General features: G+C 44.4%; 1 long non-coding RNA gene and 1 other non-coding gene across 2 annotated transcripts in view; both read right to left on the bottom strand.

Annotated features, from left to right (window-relative positions):
* Positions 1-5,626: 5,626 nt before the first annotated feature.
* The window catches only part of LOC115287831, a 31,068-nt gene continuing 9,326 nt past the window's right edge, over positions 5,627-27,368 (bottom strand). Inside the window, exon 5 of the long non-coding RNA XR_003906789.1 lies at positions 5,627-6,063. This is a non-coding gene — a long non-coding RNA (uncharacterized LOC115287831). The remainder of the gene's footprint in view (positions 6,064-27,368) is intronic.
* Positions 17,576-17,681, bottom strand: LOC115303163. The gene has a single exon (XR_003913875.1). It is a non-coding gene; the product is annotated as a U6 spliceosomal RNA (small nuclear RNA).

The following is a 27,368-nucleotide window of genomic DNA, read 5'->3' as shown; positions in this document are numbered from 1 at the left end:
GCCAAAATACTGCATTGGGGGAAAAAGATTTGCTTTTTCTGAGTCTGCGGCACGGAGTCTCTCCTTGGGTCTCCCCGATTGATGAGGGCGCACAGGCATCGCGTCTTCTCTCCCGCAGGCAGCCTCCTCGGATGGGCACGGAGCAGAGAGACACTGGACACCGACACTGTGTGGCCGAGACGGAGGGAAGCGTGTGCCGGCGGGTCCGGACGTCCAGGGGCGCTCGGCCATCCCCGGAGGGTGTCCAGGGCGTCCAGGGGTGTGCACAGAGCCATCCCCGAGGGGCGTCCAGGGGCGCTCGGCCATCCCCAGAGGGCGTCCAGGGCGCGCACAGCAATCCCCCAAGGGTGTCCGGGGGGGCGCACGGCCATCCCTGGAAGGCAACGCAACTATAGACGGTGTCCTCTCACGAAGGACAGGTCCAAACGAGGGAAGCAATAGACAAAGCCCAAGTGAAGACTCGGAGGAGCAGGTGGCAGGCTGGTCGGGAAGGAGCAAGAGGCCTTGGAGGGAAGGAAGGACCTGAATGCTCCGGGCATCTTGCTCCCCCTCGTTCTTTCCCTTACTCCTAATCGCTGGCCGTAAAGCTCTGTGTCTCTTGTCTCTGATCCCGTAGAAAAGGACTCTTAAAGCTCGTTACTTATGCATTTAAATAGGGTAAAGGGAAACAGTGAAAACAAAACCCAAAAAGCAGACAACAGCCCTCCACAGGCAGAAATGTCTCTTCAAGCCCTGAGTGGAAGCGCACTGACATGTCCTGCATTCTGAGTCAGACGGGCTCTTCACAGATGCAGCTCCGAGCTGGCCTTCTTGTCTCCTCTTCCTCTTCCTCAGTCGGCTCATGGAGAGCCTGGCGGGAGCATCATGGGGTGCTGGAACAGGGACCACATTTCACACAGACCCTCCTTGATGGTAGTCGAATTGGCACCATGTCCGTCTGGAGGATGAGGCTGGCAGTGCTTCTGGGAGGATCTCAGGAGCAGAAGGTGAGGACAGGCCTTCTGGCCACAGCCTCTCATGGGGCAGATGGACGTGAACAGGGCTCATGATGGCTCCAGCCTCCCGCCAGCCTTTAATCAATACCATGGAGCCATTTATCAATAAAACGAAGAGCCTTTCCTCCCGATAGCGTAAGAGCAACTCCCTGCATGTTTTAAACGACTTTCTGACGTATCCAGTTCGAACCATGTGATGCACCCGTGTTGAGGCCACCATTCACTGATTTGAGGGTCAGTTTGCCGAGTTGTGCGGCCATCACCACGGCCCAGTGCCCGGCCTTTCCAGGGTCGGGTGGCCCCTGTGCTGTTGGTCCAGCCCTGTTCCCTGCAGGCCTCAGGCTCCCAGGCATGCCCTTTCCATCTCTGTCTGAAAATGGGAACTCTCCTCTCTCTCTCTCTCTCTCTCTCTCTCTCTCTCTCTCTCTCTCTCTCTCTCTCTCGGAACTCCCTTGCTATTTTTACATATTTATTTTATATATGAATGAAGGGTTGAATGGCACCTTGTGTTGATTCAGAAACTTTTTCTGAAATTTTTCTGAATTTTTAACCCATTTTTAAGGCAATGGGTTCACTGTATGGATGGGTGTGAGCGGAGGCTGGAGGGCAACCAGGCCTGAGAGGTTTTCTCTTCTTGTTTCTGGAAGAACAGTCCACACTGCCTGTTCCAGAGCTTGGCGTGAGAGAATTCCAGGACAGTGACGGTTTGTAACACAACGCTGGAGGGAGGGGTTCGAACTCCACACTCCCGAAGCAGGAGTGTGAACACTCGTGCAACTCCATGGCTCAACATGACCCAGTCTTCCACCGTCCACTGCTAACCGCCAGCAGAGGTCACACAGCCACGAGGCTGTGCTGGAATCTTCCCATGCGCTGAGGCTCCTGCCCGCCTGAGTCATTTACTTGGTGGTTTTCCTAAAATAATAAAGGGGAAAACAGACTTGAAATATACACAGTCTTTTCATCCGAAGTGTCTGAGCTCTGGTTTAAATTTTAATCAAGATGATAAATATTGAGGCAGCGTGGTGCATGTGGATTAGCCGGAGAGTTGGTCTAAACCTCATTCACTCCTCCGTAAGGCTGCACTTTGGACCCGAAATGGCAGATGAAAAGCATCAGTGGAGAGATTCATTTCTTCAGTGACGTAAAATAGTGACACCCAAACTGACAGATCCAGTCAACAGGAAGGAGTTTGAAATACAAGACAGAGAGAAGGAAATAATCCAAGAGTTGGGGGGTTATGGTTCCTTACTGAGTCTGGATCTTCAAAAGAGAAAGGTTGAATTACACTTTACTGTGTTCAAATTCTATGGTTTTAGCATCTTTTACAGCATTGCTGAGTTTAATCTTCTATTTTTGTACGAGTAATTTATTTGGGGGAAATATTCAATGGATAGATTTCTGTGTCCTTCAGCAATACTTCAATAAATGAAGTTTCTTGTTTTAGGATAAAAACTAAAAAGCTATACTATTTAGCATTGGGTTTCTCTTCATGCATCAGGAATTAATGTTCTCCTTTAATTTAAGAAATAATAATTTAAAATTATCTATATTTATTTTTAATGTGGTAGTTATTGTAGCCCAGAACTGACTAGAACTTGCATGTAAAAAGGGACTCTTTTTTTTTCTTCGCTAAGATCTCAAATCCCTTACATAGACCAGGGATCACAGTAGATGCTCAGTAAATATGCTTTGGGAAGTAAAGAAATGACATTGAACTCCATCCCCAGTGACCTGGAGCAAAGGACCCAAGGAAGAAAAACTGGTGGAGAAAGTCGTCCTGATTGTCCCCTACCGCAAGAAAGCCTTGCCTGTGTCCACCAGACTGTGATCGAAAGGGCTTGTTGATACATCTTAGGCTCACTATACATAATCTACGGAATGGGGGAGGGAGCAGGCTCTCGTCTGGCTTGGACACTTTCAGGAAGAGGGGGCATTCTGTGATGGGGGATCTTAACACACCTGGCCAACGAGGCACAGGGACAAAGTGGGCTGAGTCTACACCTGGAAAGGAAGCAGCGATGTGCACATTAGCCAGGATGCCTGCCTGGTCACAGCGGTGCTTTGGACAGTGTTTGTCTTTTTGTGTATATGGGTCTGTCAGTTTGCACAGCTGCCCTACCGAAGTCCGGCAGAGGTTGATGCTCTCGTGGTCAAGATCCCCAGAAGAGGATGGGGGGCAGGGTTGGCCTTCCCCGAAGCCGGCCTCCTGGGCTGCAGACGGCCGTCTTCTCCCGGTGTCCTCGGTGCGCACACATCCAAAGGCGTCGTCGAGGTTTCTCCTTGGCCCATCACAGAATGGCTCTGTTTCATGTTGGTGTGAAATTGTTCATTTTCGACGGGTGGCCGTCCAATCCTGCAGGAGCATTCCGAGCGCCATTCCAAGAAGCTCAGCCCTGTCAACGTCCTCTCCCAGGATTCGCATAACGATCACGTCCGCTGTCACATCATATCCGCTTACAACTGAAGGCACGTCTAGTATCTGCACTAGACTCAAACCGAGACCCCCCAGCAAAGGCTTTCCAGGATCAGGTCCCCCTTGTGGAAATGCAGCTTCCCATCCTTTCTCCTAAGACTCCCTCTTTCTCCTTCCTTATGGTCACGGTTATGGATTTCTCAAGCCCATTTCCAACTCCCTCTCACTAGGTTTTAAGTTGCTTCAGGGAGAGGAACTTTGTTTTGCTTTGCTTGTAACAGAGCTCCATAAATATTGAATATACAACATAAAAATAGTCTTTATCAGCACATCTTATACATCAGTATTTGCTAACTAATTTGTGACAATATCATAGTTTCTTTTGCAAATAGGCTTTAAAGCATAAAATAAGCTCTGTGTCAGATATTACAATCAACTCCTATTATTTTCAGTATAAAGCATTTCTAATTTACAATGGGCAGTTTTCCAAACGCTTCTGTGATTTGAAACACGAGACAAATCAACTAGAAGGTGCTTTCTCTTGGAAACAGGGACAAAACAGTGCAGGGAGGCTCCAGGGTCAAGTTTAACCGCATTTGGCTAAATTCTGACTAAACTACTCCTGCTTGTCTGACATGGGCTCTCAGAGCAGGAACAAATGAAGAAGGTAAGAAGCAGTGTGAGCCAACAGAAACATGCGGGGTCACCAGTTAAGAGACCTACGCCAGGGCCCCCATTAGTTATGTGCCCGGGAACTACCTCGTTAACTCACTCGTTACACAGCAGAAGTCATCCTCATAATCTTTATTCAAAAGTACCATTCGTGGCAACGTGGACGGAACCCGAGGGAGTCATGCTAAGTGAAATAAGTCAGGCAGAAAAGGACAGATACCGTGTGTTTTCACTCATAGGTCCAACAGGAGAAACCTAACAGAGGACCATGGGGAGGGGAAGGGGAAAAAAGAGTTTGGGGGAGGGAGGGAGGCAAATCATGAGAGACTCTAGAATACTGAAAACAAACTGAGGGCTGAAGAAGGAGGGGAGAGGGGAAGGGAGGTGATGGTCATGGAGGAGGGCACTTGTGGGGAAGAGCACTGGGTGTTATATGGAAACCAACTTGACAATAAACTATAAAAAAAGGTAAGCATGAACACGTGATTGTTAAGTGAGCATGGTGTGTGTGTCTGTGTGTGTGTGCGCATGCATGTGTGTGAACTAAAGCACCGAGTGGAGGTCAGAAGCACCAAGTGCCAGGTCTGCCCAGGACAGGTGTGGCAGGCACGTGGCCGGGCTCAACACTTGAGACAAGACAGGACATGCTCCCCAAGGACACGAGAGATCCCCCGAAACAAGGACGCCCACATGGAAAACAATTTCTATTCTTTAGTTCTCCTAGTGAGGGCACGATTGTGTCTCAGAAAGGGTAAAAAGCTGTGATGAGTTTTCTTAAAATGAAAGAAAAACAGTCAGAGATCATTGTTTCCTGAAGCAGAAAATTAAAAGTTTATGATTCTTGAAAGCGTTTGGGATTCTGGAAAGGAGCGGAACCCTTGGGTTGTCACAGGGGGAACCCCATCTCCCCCCGAGAGGGGCTACTCTTTGAAAACTGATGTGCTGCGTTTGCCCCAGGACTGAACTGGCTGAGGTATTCGACAATCTGTTCCAGAACCTGTCTGTTAACCCCAGCTACTGAGCAGGAGATGAAAACGACACGGCACAGGACAGGAAGAGGGCACGAAGACGAGGATTGGCCAAGTGATTTTCCCACTTTGCGGAGTTTCTGTGCATTGATTCAAATGTCTGCCAAGAACCAGGTGAGTGTGGGCCGTGGAGCGAGAGCTAGGATTTCAGAAATAATTAGGTCAGTCCTCTTTGCCACCATGCAGAGCAGTGGGTTACAGATTCCTAAATTGGCTGTAGGATGTAGGCACTTACCTACTAGCTGTCATTTAAATGCAAAATATCTACACAAACTTGAATGAGAAACTCAACCAAGTCAGGGCTCAGCACTGTGGATATCATGGTGGCTGTTTAAAGTAGATAACCTCTGATCTCTCCTATCTCCAGAATTCCTGATTTAAATAATAAAACAAAGTGCCACATTGAGTGAAATAAACATAATGTTGATATTTGGGATGGTGAGATCATTTTAAAAGTTTTTAAATGAACTTTCCAGAATTGGAATCTTTTATTTATTTATCAGATTTTTCAGTTGTTTCTGGTTTTACTCAAATCATTATTTATTTGTTGTGGGAAAATCTAATGCATACACACATCTGTCAAGATCCAACACAAGGGGTTCAAACGTGTGTTGTGTTTCCTTCTTGTTTTGTAAGAATACCGGTTTTTTGGGTGAGCTTCCAAACTTTCTCTCAAGAAGCAAGATAAGGGGACTTTCCCACAGGACTCCCTGGGAGCGCATTCACACAGAACCTTCCAGCACTCATCCTGAGAATGGACCAAGGTTGCTCTCCCTGCTCTGGAATGGGAGCCTTTTCTTTCAGGGAAGTGAAGTATCCTGTGGCAGGTCTGTCCCTTCAACGGTTGCTGAGACACAGTTGGTTTTCACGGTCAGGGTGCTCTTCTTTCTAGCCCCGAGTCTCCACAAGTACCTCCACATTGCACACGTGGCCAACAGATTTGACTTCAGCTCTAAAGAAAGAAGAAACCAGTGTATTCAGCATATCATACGATGTTTAGAAAATAGATTCGTTTGCCCTCTTGCTAACTTTGAAGTCAGACGTATACAAATAAACTGAAACATCTAACTGCCGTCAAATGTCGTTTTCTCCAGGGAAAACATAAGTGTTCTTTTACTAAAACAAGTTAAAGAACGATTGCCAAGGCACATTTGATAGAAACTGGCTTTTCAACTCTGTGGTACCTGTTTCATCTCTCCTGGAAATTGGATTAACTCAAAGCTTTTCCTTTCTCTTTTCTCACTTTTTTTTCCCTATTTATATTTCTAAGACCCTGAGCAAAGTCTTTCATGTAAAAATTCATAGACTAACCTCCTTAAAATGCGTGGCAGACGATCTGAATATCCATTTTGGCAAATGTTCCTAGAATTTCCTCTGTTCAGTGTTATTTGAATTCTTCTCAAACAAGTTCAAAGAAGTGTTACAATATACAGTCTGGGTATAGTCGCTAAGCCTGAGCTGCAGTTTTAAAATCTCATATTCATTAAATGGGCCATGTACTTGGCATGAAACAGAATGGGAAATCTGACCAGGGACAGTCTGATGGGCCATAAATCTTGCAACTCAAACCAAGGAATCTGGTGCGATATGGAATATTCTGGAACTAGCTATTATTATATAGTTGTCAAAGTTAAAATGGCCCTTTTTTAAAAAAAAATACTTAAAGTTCTACCAATTGGATTTTTTATTATCTCATAGACAGAGGCCAGCCAGAATTATAAAAAAAAGAAAAAAGGGATATTAAAATTAAGCCCATACCATCTACTTCAACTCAATTCAGTAGAATTATATTCTACTACTGTCTTATTTTATTCTACCCAGCTCTACCCTATCCTACCCTACTCTATCCAGCTTAGAACTAATTAAGTGCTCAATGCATTCCAGGAAAAGCCTGGAAATGATAAGAAACAAGGTTATTATCATGGCACTACCTGCCTGACAGTGAGTGTTTCTGTGTTTCCACATCGTTGGGGCATTCGAAACATATTCTGCTAGGAGCTGGCTAAGGACAACACTGGGAAGCTAGGGGATAGACAGTAAGAGCTCTATCTCCCTGAAGGCATGTATTTACATTTCAAGGGGGATGGGATCTGGAGTGTGTGGACATTCCAGTGGTTGTGAACTCAGAGACACTGGACTTGTTTCCCAGAAGACATTCATTTGTACTCCAGAGGGTAAGAACCCAGGCTCTCACCCCTACTCTCCCCAAGGAATCTGTTTACACGGGGGGATGTGCAGTCTTTTCTCCCTTTATGAGAAGGGGAGGTGGCAAGCTCTACCCCTCCTGTGTAAGTCCCCCGATTAATATTTTGGGATTCCTCACATGTGGTATGGACCCTGATACATATAGGATAACATCTGGCTCTCATCACATCACTGCAGATCATGGGAAGCAAGGAAAACATACGTACTCATCACTGTAACCAGAATTAATAGCGTATCTCTGGAGCAGAAACCATGTGACTACTTTGAGGATGATACATATACATTGATGATCAATCAATGGATGATGGGTTGATAGATAGATAGATAGATAGATAGATAGATAGATATCCACTCTATAACTGGATAAATTAAGGTTACAGAAGGCAAATTGAAAATGTTCTAAGAACAATAATAGCCAGTGGGAGGAGATTCAGGGAAGGATAAACCACACATGATAGAGGGCCATCTGAGTAGATATCCTGAAGTCATTTGCTTTTGTGAAGGAGGTGAAGTAGGAACGGCATTCCGAGGACACAAACCAGGCAGAAGAATGGATCATCCAGATGGAGGACATAACGTGAGACCAACAGGGGCCAGGGCTGTCCCGGGTGTCTCACCGACGGTGGGGTCTCATGGAAGGTGAAACTGGAAAGCCAGAGACCGTGTCTGGGGGAGGCTATGACACAGACTTGGGAAGCAAGGGTACTTTTGAGTAAATTAGGACCTATTTCAGGTTGCTGAAAGAGGAAGGACATGATCAGAGATTTCATCATTTTATACTCCAGGAATCAGTCTGGCAGACCTGAATGAACACGGCATTCCATGTTTAAGTGTATTCTTGAACTGAAGATTAAAACGTCTATTTGAAATCACTAAAACCTTACGTGGTCTTTTGTGTCTGTTCAACTGTCTAACGCCTTAAAAAGGAAGCATTGGTTTTGAGGGAAGCTACGGAAACATGCCGTCAAAGAACGTGGATTCTTTTATCTCAAAATATTCTGAATCCAGATGGAAGGCAGAATTCTCAATCTTGGAAGTGTCTGGTAATTAATAGTCCGTTTATTCTAATAGTCCATGTTATTTTGTTAGGGATGCCATGAAAAGGTGTCATAGACTGTGTGTCTGGAGAAAGGGATACTCATTTCTTGAGAAGCTAAAGTCTGGAAGTCCAGGATCAAGGTGGCTTCTCTTGAGTTCGGTCTCCAGTTTGTAGATCTTGCTGTGACCTCCTTCTGTGTACATGTCTGGTGCCTCCCCCTCTTCTTATAAGGACAGTAGTCAACGTGGTCTAGAGCCCCAGCCTACCAGCCCCACTGCGGCTTAATTATCACTTTAAAGGCCACACCTCCACATACAGTCACACTGAGGATTGGGAGTTCAGCAGGTGAATTTTAGGGGGGCACATGCTTGCATTGCTTGTGTGTTTGTGATTCTTAAACTGCGTTTCCTGAAACCCCGAAGCTTACTTTTTTCATAGACACAGTGTTATTTGTTACAGTGACGGAACACTGGCATAATTCATACCCTCTTAGTTTTAGACCTGATTTGCATAGTGAGGCACGAGCCGGGGGAAGAGAATACTGCAATTCAGCAAGACGGCAAGAGTGTCTCTGTCTTTCAAATCCTTTATTTTTGCCCCCTTTCTCCTGATACACTCTCCAAGGTTCGTTGGAAAATGGACAGAAGATTTTCCACAGAAGTGGATGAATCATCTTCAAGAGATGGAACATAACTTTCCAATTTACTCTCTTTTTTTCTTATAAGAGCAGCAGACATCGGGGCTTCAGGGCATTTGATTTAGATTATTATAAAATAGTTCATGGGAGCCCCTTTCCCTTTTTTCAGAACTCTTCAGTGAGTTGCCTTTCTTTGTCAGCCTCTGTATTCATGAAAATTGTATAGTCGTTTAAAATCCTCGATGTTTGCCCCAAATTAAGATGGCCTTTGCACAGACACCAACACACACAGTATAAGTCAACGGGTGTGTGTCTCAGGCTTGGGCTGACAATACGCTGTCAGATGAGCATGAGGCAAAAGAATTGGTCCTTGCCTTAAAGTAACCTATCAGCGAGCTGCTGGTGCAAAATAATAAGGAAACTCCTTAAAGCAACAAATATTATTTACAAATGAGTATGTTGTATTAAATTACTAAACACCCCATTCTTATGCTGGACAGAAGCCTCAGGAATTAAAAAATGCAAATTATCAACGTGGAGATAAAAACGAATCTATTTTATTACAGTGAGTTTGAAAATACTTGCTTCTCTTATGACCTGTGGCTTTGCAAAACCTGGGAAGCATCTCAGGCGAGGTCTGTGGAGGTTAGTGCATCTGGTGAAGTCCATCCGGACAAGGGTGTAAAGGATACAGTGTCCGTGAGGTCACTGGCCACCTTGGACCCAGAACAATTACTGTTAAGAACTCAGTGAGTCTCTTCAGCATTTCTAGGTCTTATTTTTCTAAGCCTCTAAAGAAATGCTCTCTAGGTTTTGGAGAAGAAACACTTTCAAGAAGGAAAAAGCTGTGTCTTCTCTGGGTTCTTCCAGAAAGAGTAAGGGACACAGAAGGCTTGGGTACAGTGGGTGCCAGCTGTTGTCATGACAACAGTAAGTGAGGACCAGATGCGAAGGGGAGAGCTGTCTGGACCAGAGCAAGATCACCACTGGACTCAGGTTTTCACCACTTCTTAAGCCATACTTTTAGAGAGTTTCAAAGAGAGGAAATAGAAATACTGATTACATTAATAAAAGAGAACCATGCAAGCCTTCTACTTCTGGGTGGTATCAGACTCGGTCTCTCAAAATAAGTGAGTATAACTACTGGACCCAGTATACACACACAATCATTGTTTCCAGGTGATGGGTGGCAGCTTCCAGGAGCCTGCACCTGTGAGCCCACATGTAACTTCCTGGAAGCAGGAAGCAGGAAGGGAGAGACGCAGAGTGCAGCTGGCTCACTGGGTGAGGGGGATGGAGACCAGAGGTGCTAGCACCTGTGGGATTTGGGGTCCTGGAAAAGGGGGGTCCTGAGGAGGGAACCACAAAAATGTGCATGGAAATTCTTTCGACACAGACTAGCTCCTGATGGCTTGTGCAGGAGGTGAGGCTCGGGGACCCAGCAGAAGACACATCTCTAAAAAAGCAAAGGTCCTTGGAGAAGGTGAAATTCTAGAAGTCATCCCATGCTTGGAAGACTCTGCAGGTGATGTCTAATCAGAGGGGGGGAAATTAGTTGGATATTCTGAGAATGTATAAGGTAAATACAGACAGCACTAAAATGAGACAGAAAATCCACAATTGTAGGGGAATTTTAACATATGCCCCACAAAGCTGATAGACAAGTAGACAAAAATCTGTAACTGGGAAGATCTGAACAACACTATTAACAAACAGCCATATCGATATGATGCATAAGCATATGCACATATACTTATGTGCATGTATATTATTGATATGGTATCCAATGGTGATAGATTTACGTTCTTCTCAAGTGCTCTGAGAACATTTACTAATATTTTCCTCGTGCTAATTCATAAAGCAATACACAAGAAATTTCAAAGTGTTGAAACCATTCAGATGACAGTTTTTGACTAGGGTGAATTAAACCAGAAATCAGTAAAAGATAGATAAGCTGAAATTTACCCACAGACCAGAAATTAAGCAATACAGTTTTAAGTAAACCCTAATTAAAAATTCAAGGCACAATTTATAAAAGTATTTTAAGTGAATCATAATGAAATTTCAAAATATCAGTATGTGTAGATGAAAGTAAGTGCTCAGAGGGAAGTTTGTAGCAAATATATTAGAAAGAATACTGAAAGTAAAATATCTAAACTTTCTTTTTTCCTTTTAGATAAGGGGAAAGGGGAAAGGGAGCATCCGATGTGGGGCTCAATCCCAGGATACTGGGACCATGACCCAAGCCAAGACAAGAGTCCAATGCTTAGTCACCCGGACACCCCAAAATATCGAAACGTTCATCTCAAGAATCTAGAAAAATAGCAAAACAGAACAAAGTATGTATATAGAAGACAGAAAGGAGAAGAGAAGAAAGCAATAAAATGAGGAATGTGAGTGTTTTCTACCCTAGGAATAACCATAGTGCTTACTTCAGTGTGGAATTACTGGCCTCGTAGTAATTTCTAAGTGAAGTGACAGGGGCTTGTGGGCCTCATGAGGTGACATGGCCACGGGCAGCACACCGCGCGCCTTCTGTGTGCAAGCAGTGCATGGGGACTGATGAGGCAGACATTGTCTTCCCCCCTTGCTTTTAGCTGAGAAAACTGACCTCAGAAATAGGAAGGGTCTTGACCGCCATCTTGTAACTGAGCAAATCAGAGCCAGTATTTCGTGTCCCCTCCCCATGCACGTGTTCTTCAACTCCTTGTGCTGTTTGGGTCAATTAAAGCATTTCTCTTGTTGGTGTACCTCTCTATACTTTCCACACTCTAGTGTGGAAAAATTCATATGGCGTTAAAATTATCTTTCTGTGTCTCTGAATAACCTAAATTTACATAGTATCTATCTGTCTATTTATCTATCTATATTCCTTTGTAAAGAACTTGTTTTTAAGAGTCATTTGTCTAAAGGCATTTGTTAAAATGCATATGTTAAATACACACGATAAGAGCTTTTGAAAAGGAATAAAATTGTTTTCGATCTCAAGTGAAAGCTTTTCTGAGTAATTAAAATAACAGTTAAAGATCATTGCATTTAAAAAAAATTTGATGCTCCATGGACTAAGTACTTTATGTCCATCTTCTGAACAAAAGGGAAAAATTAGTGAATGGTTCATGCAACAAAGGTGTTTTGCAACAAAGGTGTTTGTCAACACCTTTTACCCAGTCTTCACAGTGAACTGGATTTGTTTTCAGTAAATCAATAACCTTCATATCCTTTCCTGCACAGAGTTACAAATGTCATTCAAAGGAAGCAATGCAATAATTTTGAATTTTCTTCTCACTCAGCTAAACAATTGAAATTCCCCTTTGGTAAGCAAAGCTGAGGACGTGGGTCCCAACCTGCTACAGAATACATAGAGAATGTCAATGATCATTTGTTCTTCCTCCAAAGGATCAAACTCGAGGTTAATGGGATCACACTGAATAATGAAGGAGAATGTCCAGACGCATTTTATTAAAAAAACATGACCTCTTAAAATTCAATTATATATGTTCCCAATAAAGAAGTTTAACTCAATTATAATGGCTCACTGAAATAGTGTGAAATAAATCATTCCAGATCTCCAAATTCATTAGGGCACTGCTCTGAAATCTGCTCACTTTAGAAGTTATACTGGAAAACAAAACACTATTCTTTAACTTGGTATCACCTCGTAGAACATGAGTCGGTCCAAATTTTTGCGAAGTATGTGCTACCTCATTTTACGTTTTAACCATCCAGTAGTAAAAAATGTAATATCGTAGGTGTTTTGCTTTTTTGATTCCAGGTGCACAGGTGAGAGGTGGTTAGTGGCTTGCAATGAGTGTATTGTACACACTTTTCCTCCTGATTTTAACCACTCTCCATGGCAACATGATTCTCTCACTCCCAGGCACATATGCCTTTACTTAACGGTTAGCTGCTCATCAGCCTACTGCACTTTCTAGTTTTGTGTATAGTTTCTGCTACAAAGTTATAACAATCCCTAAATCTCTCTGTTCCAGAGATAGGTTTCCTTGCCTTCTAATCATTGTCTATATTTTGGTTGGGATTGGAAGCAGGTCCCCTCCTGTTGGCCAACTGACCTCATCTTTATTCAGGGTTCAGTGAACAACTTTTGTCTCACGGAAGCATATTTTGAGTTCTAAAATGGCCGTCTAAGAGATTCCCTGTGCTCAGTCAGATTATAATGCTTCTATAGAGAATCCGATTATTTCTGTATAAATGCAATTATTACTTGGATTCCTCAGGCCCTTGCTTGTCGATTGCTGAATTATGAGGTTATTGAACAGGTGGCTTGATTTTGGGAGCGAACAGTGTGCCCTTCACAGAGTAGGGCCTCCAGGACATCGATGCACAAGGAAATATCCTCCTGTGACACGTCCTATCAGACCTCTAGGACTCCCTGGGAAGCTTCTCCCATTACTGTTTCTATCACCCAAGGCTCCTCCTTGTCCTGAACTTCCTGATAAAATAAACGTAAAGTCATCTTCACCTTTGCTTGTCTCATTGAGCTTCACATTAAAAGAAAAGATGCACTCTTTCAAGCATTATTCAGTAGTCCATGTGCTAATATAGTCAACTTCTGAAGAACTCTAAAAATGATATATATTTTTACAAAGAATTGTTATAACGAGGAAAATTGTTCTTTCCCTTAAGATTTTTAGAAATTACAGTTTGTACCAATTTTGCTTTTATTTCATTTTGAGCTGTCTAACAAAAAACATTGAAAGCCTCAACAACTAGGAAGCAATAAGGCTGCGTCTATATCTTGGGAAATTTACTTTTATTACATGTTTATTTTAAAAATAAATATGTTTTGGGAATAATTGCATTTGACGCTCTCTTTGGGGATAATGGGTAAAACGTTCCTTTTAAAAAATGTATAATTTAGAAGGGATAATTTTCTTTAAAAGATTCTTTTCTTCTTAAATTTGTTTTCCTACTGACATTTCACTCTGAACATTGCTCTTGATTACAAGCACACAGTTTAAAATTCACATCTAGTGGATAATTATTGTTTTCTCTCTCCTTTAAAATAATTTTCCTCATGATATGCTTGCATAAGTAAAGTCTGTCAGCCGCCAGCAATCAGCGGTCCCCAGTAGAGGTGACCACATGCAATTCTTCTGATAATTCTCTAGTAATTTCTGCTGGTTGTTGCCATCATTTCCCTAACAAATCAGTCAAGAAACCCAACGACATTCATACTGTTTGTCCTGATGACTGCATGTCCGGCTGTATGTACCTGCTTACCGATTGCAAAATGCCTGAATTGCATTTGATGTTACTAATGTTAAGGAGAAGCAAGTCTGCAGTTGGAATTATTAGAAAACCAGTCATTTGAGGACCCACTTGTATTTGCCAGTCTTCCCTTCTGCTGTCAGTGTTGAAATGATTCTGAGTTGAAACCCCAGGCATGATGTCCATATGATGTTGTGAATTTATATCAACTCTGTTAATCACCGGGTGCTCTGTAATTGTGTGAATGATACCCACCTCCGCCAGTTTTATTGCATCAGATAGCGTGAAGTTGGGCTCAGCACATGCCAATGTGCCCAGTGAGCAGTCACCTCCTGTGTTCCCCACTCACTCTCCTCAAGGTCAAGGTCTTAGGGGTGGGCTTAACACTATCTCAAGGTGTTTACGTTTTACTGAAGAGCCTTAAAAAAAATGATAGGGTCCCCTTGAGTGAATCTGTGATGGAGAAAAGATAATAGGGAAATGTATCTGGAGACAGGGAGTCTATTGGTGTGGCCTTGGAGGCGTTTCAGGTCTGGTCTCCCCCAGACTCTGCAGGATACCAGAAAATAAACCCAAGCATTGCTTATATTTCTACCACAGACTTTCAAAATGTGATTTTACTCTAAAAGAAAGATCCTTGGAAGTAACAAAATGGCAATAAACCTAAACTGCATCTAAACTGTATTCCTTTAGGGAAATTACAAAGGCATAGAATTCAAGGGCTTAACTTGTTTGTAGCATAATTGAGGACCTCATAAACACACTACGCTTCACTTTCAGAGATGGGAACAGGTGTTTCACTTCTGACTGGTTTGGGACAGCCGTCACCCACACTCAAAGGGAGTTCAAAAATACTTCAAACAGCAGGTACTTGACTTGAGCAGGTTTCCACCTGCAAGCATTCCCTCCAACAGAACAGTGAATCACACAGCCACTGGGGGTGACAAAGTGGCACCAGATTCCCACAGATAACAGAAGCCAGACCGCGAAATGACACCAAAGGGCTAAATCATTTGCTCTAATTGTGCCCTGCAGTCTCCTGATACCAGGATAAAATCAAATATGAGTCGTCTGCTAGGTTCCCAACTTGACGATCTCTGGACCCTCTTACCACCTCCAAACCTACACCTTCCAAGTTAATTATTTAGTGGGTAAGTTAGGAAGTATAATCGTTCTGTGCATCTCAGGGCCATGGAATTGCATATAAATACACCCAAATGAAAATTGTATCTTCTGTGTTTCAACGTTGTAAGTTGGAATCAATTTTGGCTTCCAAATGAATGCAAGAACCACAAAATGTGAAATCTTTAAAAATCCAGTCTTTGTCCAGTTTGCTGGTTAGTTGGTGGTGCAATCTCTAATTCTACAATAAGGAGGGAACGGGAGGCATTTCCTTTCCATAACTGTATATAGTGAAGCATTTAAATCAAGCCAAAGAAGCTGATGTAGAAATCAGAATAAAACAGAACAAAAATCTGTGCCTCCTCTCAACTCAGATGTGGATCAGGGTATATATTTGAGATCATCGTGTGGAAAACGAAAATGTGGAGCCAAAGATCACCATGGTATCTTTGTCTCCCTGATGTGTGTGAGTCTGAAACCAAATGTCAACATTTTTGAGAAGAATATAACCAAACCCAGACAACTGATCATTCACGATGTCCAGGATGTGAGCAGCTAGAGAGCCCAGTGCCACCAGAACCGGACCACACTACAGAAGATGCCAAGGATGGTTCTCAGGCTCAGAAAAGTGGGTCTTCAGGAACGAATGAGCAGTCTTGGAAATGATAAGCAAGTCGAAATGACACAAGTGAAGCTTGTTAGGACTGGCCCATGGAGAGAGGAAGAACAAAGTCACAGAGAGAACTTGTAGAAGTCGTAAGGAAGAGCCCCCGAAGGAGACAGTGCCCTGAAAAAGAGTAGCTGAAGAAGGCTTGATGAAGGGACTACCTGCCCAGAACCCCCTTAAGGGACAGCAGAAGCGACCCCCAGGGAGAGCAGAAGGGAGGGGCAGTTCTTCCCCAGCAGGGAGGGGAGGGACATAGCTCTGGGACCCTGGGAAGATCGGCAGCTTTAGTGATGTCACGGGAGATACGCCCTTAGAGGAGACACACAACCATCTCTAACTCCACTCTTGCCCCATCCTCTGTGGGCGCTTCTCATTGCCCGGACAAGGGCACACCCCCAGGGCAGCCCAGAGAACCAGCCCTGAGCCCCATGCAGAGGGCACTGGTCCAGGGGACTAAACAGAGAACCCCAAGCACAAGTTATGAGCATGTCCTAATTCCCATGCATTTTTTCCAGAACGAAAGCAAAACACTAACATTCAAGAGACCTTGTTTCTTGACTTACACACACACACACACACACACACACAGAGAAAGAGAGAGAGAGAGAGAAGTTTAAACCTTTGTTTTTTTTTTTTTTACTGCTTCTCTTTACTAAGTATTTGGCTCTTTTTCATTTTTCTTGCTTTCTTATTGAAAGTGTTATTAGTGGTATCACTTTGTATGTGGTTATATATGCAGGATTCTCCTAATAGATGATTTAATTATGTTTTGTAGTTTATTGTCAAGTTGGTTTCCATATAACACCCAGTGCTCTTTGCCGTAAGTGCCCTCCTCCATGTCCATCATGCCCCTTCCCCTTCAGCCCTGTTTGTTTTCAGTATTTAAGAGTCTCTCATGATTTGCCTCACTCCCTCTCCCTAACTTCCCCCACTTTTTCCTTCCCCATGGCCCTCTGTTAAGTTTCTCCCGTCAGACCTATGAGTGCAGACATATGGTGTCTGTCCTTCTCCGCCTGACTTATTTTCCTTAGCATGACACCCTCAGGGTCCATCCACCTCGCTACATTGCCATGTAGTACTCCATTGTATAGATAAACCATGTCTTCTTGATCCACTCACCCGGTGATGGACCTTTAGGCTCTTTCCATGATTTGGCTATTGTTGAAAGTGCCGCTATGAACATTGGGGTACATGTGCCTCTATGCATCAGCACTTCTGTATCCCTTGGGTAAATCCCCAGCAGTGCTATTGCCGGGTCATAGGGGAGTTCTATCGATAGTTTTCTGAGGAGCCTCCACACTGTTTTCCAGAGCGGCTGCACCAGTTTACATTCCCACCAGCAGTGTAGGAGGGTGCCTGTCTCTCCACACCCTTGCCAGCATCTATAGTGTCTTGATTTGTTCATTTTAGCCACTCTGACTAGTGTGAGGTGGTATCTCAGTGTGGTTTTGATTTGTATTTCCCTGACGATGAGTGACGCTGAGCATCGTTTCATGTGTGTGTTGGCCATCTGGATGTCCTCTTTGGAGAAGTGTCTACTTCTTCACGGGATAATTCATTTTTCAAAAAATATAGAACGCTTCATGAATTTGCATGTCATCCTTGCTCAGGGGCCATGCTAATCTTCTCTGTGTGCTCCAATTTTAGTATATGTGCTGCCAAAGTGAGCACTAGATGATTTAATCTTAATATCTGCTGGTCTAGGCCATGATAGGAACTCAGGAAATATGTCTTGAATAAATTAACAAGTAAGTGCAAAGAAATGGGACGAGACATTTGTGTATCACATGTGTGATCAAGGTCACATCGAATCATAGTGTTAGAATCACATATACATTAAAATACTTGTATCTCCACACATCACGGACACCTGGAGGGTGTGGGGAAGGTGCGTGAGCTGTGCCTCCTTCCGTGTTTCTACGTGTCCTCAAATGGGAACAAACATGCCCTCAAACCTCTGCCCTGCTACCCCCCTTCGACTCTCCTGGGAAGGAGCCCTGCGGTCCAAGCAGGAATCCGCGTCCCTGGGCCTCAGGAGACAGGGGGCCTGCGGCCATGTGGGGATGTGCTCCTTCCTGTACTCCTCGAGCTGGCAACTTCCTTCTCCTGTCTCTGCCCCACCCAGCCACAGGCAAGGGAGCGGTGAGCAAGCTCAGCCCGCACAGCCTGCACTCTGTTCCCTCCTGGGCCCCTCCGCTGGTGGACACCAGGTGCAGCGTCTGTGCCAGCGTCCAAGGTCACTTCCAGCAGTGCGTGGGCTGGAGCTGGGGCTCACGGGAGCCTGCCCTGGCCCCCTGCCCTGCCCTAACCTGCCCTGTGGGTGACACTGCCCCCGGAGCTGGTGGCCTCTGGACAGACGGCCCCCTGGAGCATCACACCTGAGCCCACGTGCTAAACCTAGTGCTCACAGGACATTAGAAAGATGCATTTGGTGCTTGCCCAACTATAGGCAAAATGGTATATCGTTGCCAATGTAACCACTTCCCTCAGTCGATGCTGAGAAGCAGGGAACCCCAGAGTAGAGGAGTGTGAATGGAACCCCTAAACCTCTGTGGAAGTCAAGGGGATGCCACTAACCAGCTCTTTGACTTCCATTAGATCATGATTCATTCATTTATTTTTTGAACACTTTTAAATGTTTTATTTATTTTTGAGAGAGACAGACAGAGAGAGACAGCGTTTGCAGGGGAGGGGCAGAGAGAGAGGGAGACACAGAATCTGAAGCAGGCTCCAAGCTCTGAGCTGTCAGCACAGAGCCCAATGAGGGGCTTGAACCCACAAACGGTGAGATCATGACCTGATCCGAAGTTGGATCCTTAGCCAACTGAGCCCCCCAGGCGCCCCCATCAGATCATGATTCAATGTAGAAAATCTTTGACGTCTCTCTTAACTCAAAAAATTTGCAAATCTCTGAATTATTAAAAAGGGGAAATACTTCCTATAGACATGAAACACAGGGATTCTTTATTATTATAACATATTATAAGTTAATTATAATATTAGGTTTCAAGGGTCTAATAGGCCACACTATTTTGAGAGCCGTTCTTCTGTAGAGTTTTCCGTCTTAACTTTTAATCCATCATGAACTGGTGATTGTTGACTTTTCCCCAGATACTTGCATATGATCCCCATTAACATTCTGCCACGAATTAATACTTAATTAAAATACACAATCATGTTTTAATTCCTTGCTTGTTTCCCTAAATTCTTTGCTATTTATTAATACATAACAGAGCATGATATTTGCATTTTAATTAACTTCTTCATACTTAATAATCATTTGTTATTGCCTTTGTATCTGTTTGCAAACAATAGCTAATTCTCTAATCTATTAATCTATACTCCCCCTGCACGATTGCTATATCTCGTAATTTCTCACTAAACCGAGAAAATATTTACAAGGACTTTCTTTTGTTGTTAAATGCTTTTTAAAATTATTGCTGGATGCTTTAGGAAAGCTCGCCATATCAAGATGTAAAATCCATAGATTTGCTTAAAATGTATGTAATCTGGGGATAATGAGGCCATGTAGAAAGATTAGCAGGGTGGTAACCAAACCTCTCAAACTTCATTTTAACATGATTTAATCGCCCTGTCACTCCAAACAACAGGATTCCTTTCATTTACAATATGCCAAATCAATACTGCTCTGGAATCAGTTATGATCTACAGCTTTCCTTTTCCAGGTTCTTACTCTATGGGAAACTAGATGTTCTTTTTCCTTAGTAGTGAATCAATTCTGAAACATTCCTCAACTATCATCTTGAACAACGCACCTCATTACCCCCAGTGAAAGTCACAGCGCTCAGTCAGTTATAACACCCAGCTGGACTCAAACACACAGGCTCTCGGTCATTTGTCAAAGGCTTTTTAAAACACTAATTAAAGGGAATAAACAATTTCATAAAGAGACTTTGTCTTATTTAATGTAAAATATTAGAATCATAGCTTCATACAAATATAAAATGAACCTATGCCAAAGATTTTCTTTGTCGTTAGTTAATAAGGGACCCAGTGAGGTGCTATCACAAGGTCAAACGTTGTAGAACATGTGTCCTTAGGGGCCACTTAATAAAGGAAAATTAGGGGAAGATTTGTGTTACCTACAAAACTGGTTGATGAGAAACAGGACAATGAAGCACCACCTTGTCAGTTATTTTTTCCACTGGTTCGAAATTCTTTTTTATTTCTAGCAGAGAAGAGAACCTTTTTAGGTTTATCTCTGTCCCTATAAGGTTATAAAACAGTCCATCCAATAAAAGAAACCATATGTTTGCACTCATAGGTCTCGCAGGAAAACAAGAGAGACCTAATGGAGAACCAGGGGGAGCGGAGGAGGGAGAGAGAGTTGGGGAGAGAGAGGGATGCAAAACTTGAGAGACTATTGAATGCTGAGAATGAACTGAGGGTTGAGGGGGAAGGGGGAGGAGGGAAAAGAGGTGGTGGTGATGGTGGAGGGCACTTAAGGGGAAGAGCCCTGGGTGTTGTATGGAAAACAATTTGACAATAAAATATTATGGAAAAAAAATCAAAGGTTCAAGTTCAATAGTGCCTTTTTTAAAGTATTGGATACATTTTCTGACAAAGGCTGTTTAACAGGTAAAAAGGGGGGAAAAAGAGCACCTGGGTGGTTCGGTCGGCTAAGTGTCTGACTTTGGATTGTGGCTCAGGTCATGATCCCAGGGCGGTGGGATCGAGCCCTGCATCAGGCTCCTGCTGAGCATGGGGCCTGCTTAAAATTCTCTCTCTCCCTCTCTCTGCCCCTCTACCTGGCTTCCTCTCTCTCTTTCTAAAATAAAATTTAGAAACAAACAAACATGAATACCAACAAGGAGATGGTGGGAGCCCCAATGGGCTGGGGAGTGTGAACCATTTCCAAAGGGGCAGTTCATCCTTGGCCAGAGTCCCCTGTACCTTGTGTGTATACAGTCTACGCACCATCTGAGCCTACTATTATGTTGTTTAACAAAAATCTAGAAAAGAGAAGGTTTGGGGGGAAATGATTTGTAAAATACTATGTAGACCAAAACAAACCAACTATCTTTTGGGGTTCAAGCTTCCCTCTCCTAGGCAGCTCAGGAGACACTGGTCCTGGGGAGGATCTGTCCTGGGGTGCTGGATATTCGGGGACTTTCAACAAGGCCACAGTTAGCCACGATTTGCCTCATTATTGTGTTGTTACCTCCCTGAAGGCAAATTAAACACTTACTATGTTGACTTCAGGCGGGAGTCCCCTGGTTCTCTCCTCGAAGCCTGAGGGCTTCAAACCTACACAGGGAGCCTTACGGCTGCCAATCCCATACCCGTTCTGGGTCTGTTGCCCCACCAGGTCTCCGGGCTCCAGGAAAAGCCCGGGTCCCCAGTGCGGTGGCACCGTGAATTCCTGCTGTGGCTGAAAGGCCCTGGATTTCTCTGGTGGAGGAGTTTTGGACATCTGAGAGTTAACAAGACTTCACAGAAGACGGAGCTCAAGCTTCGTGAAGAGTAAGGATTCCACCCAGCTGTTGAAAGTAACATCACTGGCTCATATACCTCTGGACTGTGATCCCACAGGGACTCGGCCATCCAGCCTTCACGTCCCCCTCCTCACTCGGTGTCAGGGACGTGGAGAGTGGTTGGTGTACTCTAGGATGCAACCTTCAAGTAGTGGGATCAGCTTTCAGAAGGGAAACACTCAGTAGGATGTACCCAGAAACCCAGCCAACATGTCCCTGGTTGGGACATCAGGCAAAGCTTCCCCACAAGGGAGACCCGGGCTCCTCTGCTAAATCATTGTTCTTATAAGAAGGGGACCCTTTTCAGGGAGCAGAAACTCCCAATCTTCCCAATACTTCCTTCTCTTTCCTGCTGAACTGAGGTCATCAGAACTATGCAGACTGGATGGGGTGCTGCATACACATCACCCAGGCCTGGCCGCCCATCCATATCAGTGACGGTATCAAGTAAGTTTGAAGTCCTCTGTCCCACTGCGATGGGGACACTGAAGGACTCCATAAGAACCTGCTGTTTGCTCCTTTTCCTGCTTCTCTTCTTGCTAGGACCTGCACCTCCACTTTTCTCATGCTTCCTAATGCAAAGTGTGTGTGTCCTCCTCATAAGGGACAAGGAGTAGATGGGGTCTCTAGAACAGAAAAGTGAGGAAGGAGCAAGTGAGAGTCACAGAGAAGCCCTCATAAGCGCATCCACACCACGGGCGCTAGACATCTGGACACCCAGGCCCCCTGCTCCAAGGAATAAACAACTTGTGAAGGACACTTTGTTCTAACTGGCTCCTGTGTCTGAAAGGACACTCACCCAGACCAGCATCCTCGATAAAAACCCCAGACTTGAAGCAAGGACGAGACCCCCCTCCCCTTTCCTTTTCTGAGTCTCCCAGACACGTGTCTGCACCTGCGCTCTCTCCACCACCAGTAAAGTCTGCTCTCACCTTCAAGTTCTATCCTATGGGCACCCAGGGAACCTCCTGGCTGGTCCTGTGGGACCCCCTCTGGATCCTTTTACTGGGCTCGCCTACATCACCATCACATCAAAAACGGTGCCTTGATGTATAGCCCCTGTGTGTGATCCAGATGAAGTTCATCTCACCATACCACGTGGACTCCTCCAACGTCATGAATGGTCTTAAATCAGACACGATAAAATGGGCTGCCTTGTACATGCTATGTGAGCATCTCCTTTTTTTTTTCTAAGCCACTCTAGGTACTTTTTATACTAAGTGATTTGGGAAGGATTATATGAGAAACTGCAGTAACTAGGTGACTCTTACCGGGTGTGATTTCATCTATACAATATCAATTGAACATTTAATTTGTACTACTTCATTACCTTGTTGTCGAGGTACCAGAGGCTCATTAAACACAAAGCTCAGGCCCTCACAGAATTGATTTCTAACAAAAAACACCAAGTATGTACAGCGTAGAAGTTCAGTTATTGACCGTTCTTGCTCGGAGACACACTTATTCAGTCATATGGTCCTCCAACCATTCTTCTACTTTGTTTTTCATTCTCTCAGTGGCTGGTTCACAGATCACCATCTGTCTCCTTTCATAACCTTCACAGCCAAAGCCCCAGATGCTAATTTGTCTTCCATTTAGTCAAATTACCAAGTCAGGAGCCAATAAGAAGAGAGTGCTTTCTACGCAGGTTGGAGGGTGTCAATCACTGTTCAGGACCAGCAGGTGGACAGGGCTCGGTTATCCTCCTGGCTGGCTGGTTCTTCACAGTTGCATTTGTCAGTGGCTTTGAGGGGTCACCCACCTCAAGCTCTTTCACTCCGTGTTTCTCCAAGAAAGGTTTGATCCCAACACGTCTTGCTTTTGAGTCCTGCTCAAGGACAGAATTCATATACGTGATGGACCTTCCTTGTCTAAATTTTCACGTCACCTTCTTTCTTCATTGGTCAGTGAACACTAACTCAGTTGCTAACTGATACTTAAGAGCAGATGTCAGGGATGCCTGAGTGTTCAGTTGGGTAAACAGTTGATTTCAGCTCAGGTCATGATCTTGTGGTTCATGAGTTCCGGCCCCACATTGGGCTCCATGCTGACAGCTTGGAGTCTGGAGCCTGCTTTGGATCTTGTGTCTCCCTCCCTGTCCATGCCCTGGTCATGCTCTGTCTCTCTCTCAAAAATAAATAAAAATATTTGAAAAATAAAAAAGAGCAGATGTTATATCTTGCCATTACAATGATCATAGGTTGATTTGATTAATAATGCCTGGCACACTAGAAAATTAAGTTAAAAAAAGTCTAAACTCAGTTTGCTCATTTATCAAAGGGGAATAAAAGTTCCTACTTCAAAGGGTTATTATAAAAATTAGAGTAGATAATGCAGAACTTTGCAAGCAGCATGCTCCCGCACACACCTGGCTCCTCACACACACCTAATGTGACCCATCCAGGAACACCCCCATCGCTCCGGGTAGCAGTCTTTCCCAGTGTCCTCTGAGAAAATTATATTCCATATGATGTTAAAAAAAAAGGTAACATACAAAATGTCAGTGAGCTGTGCACACCATTCAGAGCAACCGTTGGATTAAGCTGTGAGTGAAGTTAGCAGGAGATGTGGAAATGGGTAGGGAATTTCATAACTGAGCCATACAGCCTAGGAGGGATGTTCTTTCTTGTCATAGCAGAGCCTGGGACCACCCCTACACCTGCCTCAGTCCTGTGTCACCCGTCTTCTGGTGTTGATGGCCATAGAAGAGTCCAGCCACCTACCCACTCCCCTCCCTGATACTGGGACCCTGGCACCATTTCTCCAGTCTACACCTCCAGAAAAGAACCATACTTCACTCCTGGCAGTAACACTTTTTTGGATGCTTTGAACTATAATACAATGATGGAAGCCTTAACTAAGATTCCTCAGAAACTCTTGATTTCTGTAGGCAACTCGTTTTCTAACATTTCCTGCTTCCTTTCCTTAATTTTAATTTTAATATTTTTGATTTGAGAGAGAGATAAAGAGGGAGTGGGGGTGGAGGGGCAATGACCGAGGAAGGAGAGACTCCCAAGCAGGATCCATGCTGTCAGCACAGAGTGAGACCCAGGTCTCCATCTCACGACTCCGGGATCATAGTCTAAGCTGAAATTAAGTTGAATGATTCACTGACTGAAAGCCATCCAGGTGCCCCAAGAATTCGCTGCTTTTTGTGGGTTCATTTCCTTATTAGTTTCTTCATTCAGGACGTCCCAGAAAGGAGCCGAGGGCTCTAATGTGGACGCCCGCCACGCTCTGGCCAAATCCTTCCGGATGCACCCCAGGAGTCAGGCCCAGCAGAAATCCACTCTCCTATCCAACTCCGGGGAACTTAATCTCTCCTGATTAAGTGAGGCTCACCTGACCCAGTTTGGACCTCTCTCCGACTTCCCCAAGCTTTCTTTCCCTGTGCTCACCAAAGCTATCCGCTGATTGTTAGCAAACACTCCTGCTGGAGCATTTTCTCCTCCACATCTTCCGGCCCGACCTCGCTCTCTCTGAAGGAGCATGCTCCCCACGTCTCTCCACAATAGTATCTGTCCCCCCTCTTCACCGCCCCGGGCTCTCCGGCAGAATAATCTCCTGGTTTCTTGTTGCTTTTGCAGCTTTTTCTATCCATGCTCTCGGTCATCATCTGTGAAAGATGCAATCTTCTGCAAGTTAATATAAAAACGGAAATTTGATTGTTATGCCACCACTTACATTCAACGAATCTCGCCATGGCCTTATAAATGGCCGCGGTTAAGGTTGTTCCCGGTAGCTTAAGTGAGGAAGAGATGTATGTGGTTTAATTGTGAGCCTTGGACCTGACTTTTTCCATAATATTTCTTCCACAAAGTAGTCTTCCTCATTTTGTTGTGGTCAGCACAGTCCTTTAAATAGCTCCTTTTTCTATCGCTCCCAATAAATCCTTAACTTGTGTGCAAATACTTTAAAAAATGCAATCACTCACGTATTGAACTGGCCTCTGTTCCAGAACTGTACTAAGTGCTGAGGACGCAGAAGTCTGAGCGCAAGTAAAATGGGTTGAATACCTTCCAGGCCCTCGCTCGGGTGCCTGATGTATGTGCCGTAGAAGATGGCCGTTCATCCTCCCGTGACCCTACCACTGCGAAGTCATCCCTCCCCAGGCCCTGGTGGAGGGGGCAGGACCTGGCCTCTCATGTCCTGCCCAGCATCCTCCACAGGATGGAGACAAGGTGAGTTCCCAAGGAACCAGCCCTTCTGAGACAGCCCCAACCAAGCCAGCTTGTCATTTCCCACTTTCTTTGGGATCGATTGAGGGTCAGCAATTCAATATAACCTAGAAATAGGCTTCAGCATCCTCACTAGCCATGCAGCCAAGGCCACACAAGGGGTGGTTTGGGGACTGGCATGGGGGCCAACACTGGGGGCTTGTTGGAGATGCAGAAACCCAGGCAGTCCCTGCACAGAGGACGTGGGGTCCACATCAACCCGATCTGCAGCTGATCTGTGGACTAACTGAAGAGTGAGAAGTACTGATCTCAGGAGGTCAAGAAACAAAGCAAACAAATAGCATCTCTGTCAATACCATTTTTGTTCGGGCTTCATGCCTTTAAAATGTAGCCCATGCCTGCATCTTCTAGTTGGATCTCTGACGAGTCAACTTCTTCAAATAACAGTGTGTGATCACTATTTTTTTTGTCTTGCGAATCAAAGGGTCCTCATGCCCCAACAGATGGGCTCATTTAATCCTCAGAACAAAAGGAAGGCAGACCTTTAATCCCATTTAACACAAAAGCAAACTCAATAGCAGGAAGGACATTAATCTGGACCATCACACCTCTGATAGATGGAACAGTGGGGATCAAAATTAAGTCCAGCCTCGCCCAAACCTGCTATTTCCACCTGCCCTTTCCCACCGGACAAACAGCGGTAGCCCAGTGCTCCTTGGGGGTATTTTGTGATTCCACGTGGGGCCAGTAAAACATGTATCTGCAATCCCTTGTACATGTTAAAGTCCCCCAAACAAAGCGAAGGGTCACAGTTCATTTTTTAACACAAATTTTGTAGAAGGACGAAACAGAGTCAATTTACTGATCTGATTTGCAGATTAAAGTCACTGCCATTTGCTAGCTTTAACCTTTTAAGACCGTTGGTCTCATAAAACCCATATGCCGGAAATAAAGAGCATCTTCAAATGTAAAACTTCCAAGCATTTGCATTGTTCTAAATTCACTTTTCAACGAATTTTTTCCCCTAAAAGATGTCTACTTTAAGGTTCCCTTTCTTTCGGTCAAAAGGATTGAAAAAAGGTCCCATCTGTGAAGAGTGACAGGGTTATGGACAAGGCTAATTCAGCCCAGTCTTTCTTTGAATAGTTTATGATTGTCCTTAGTTTCTTTCATTGAATTTTTAAAGAGAAATTCACTTAGAATTTCAGCCACAAAAATGAATCTCTGCAGGTTTCTGCACACCCTTAATTGTTCTGTTTCCTTTTTCTCCCCAAATGAATGATTGAAGTGGCTGTGGGAGACCCCAACCCTCCTAGTTCACTGTGTGTTTAAATTTTTTTTTAATTTATTTATTATTGAGAGAAGAGAGAGATAGAGCATAAACGGGGGAGGGGCAGAGAGAGAAAGAGACACAGAATCGGAAACAGGCTCCAGACTTTTAGCAAGCTGTCAGCACAGAGCCTGAGGTGGGGCTGGAACCCACGAACCATGAGATCATGACCTGAGCTGAAGTTGGATGCTCAACGGACTGAGCCACCCAGGCGCCCCTTCACTGTGTATTTTTAAAACACTCATGAGTGCCTCCCCTGAGGCTGCGGTGTGAACTGGTGGCCAGTGGCCCCTCACACATGGGCAAGAGTCACCAAAATGGCGGCACAGAGACATGCACTGAGCAGATGTAGTTG

This window comes from Suricata suricatta, chromosome 1 (assembly GCF_006229205.1).
Source record: "Suricata suricatta isolate VVHF042 chromosome 1, meerkat_22Aug2017_6uvM2_HiC, whole genome shotgun sequence".
Classification (NCBI taxonomy): domain Eukaryota; kingdom Metazoa; phylum Chordata; class Mammalia; order Carnivora; family Herpestidae; genus Suricata; species Suricata suricatta.
Note: the sequence above shows the minus strand (reverse complement) of the source record. Positions and strands in the feature narration are given on the sequence as shown.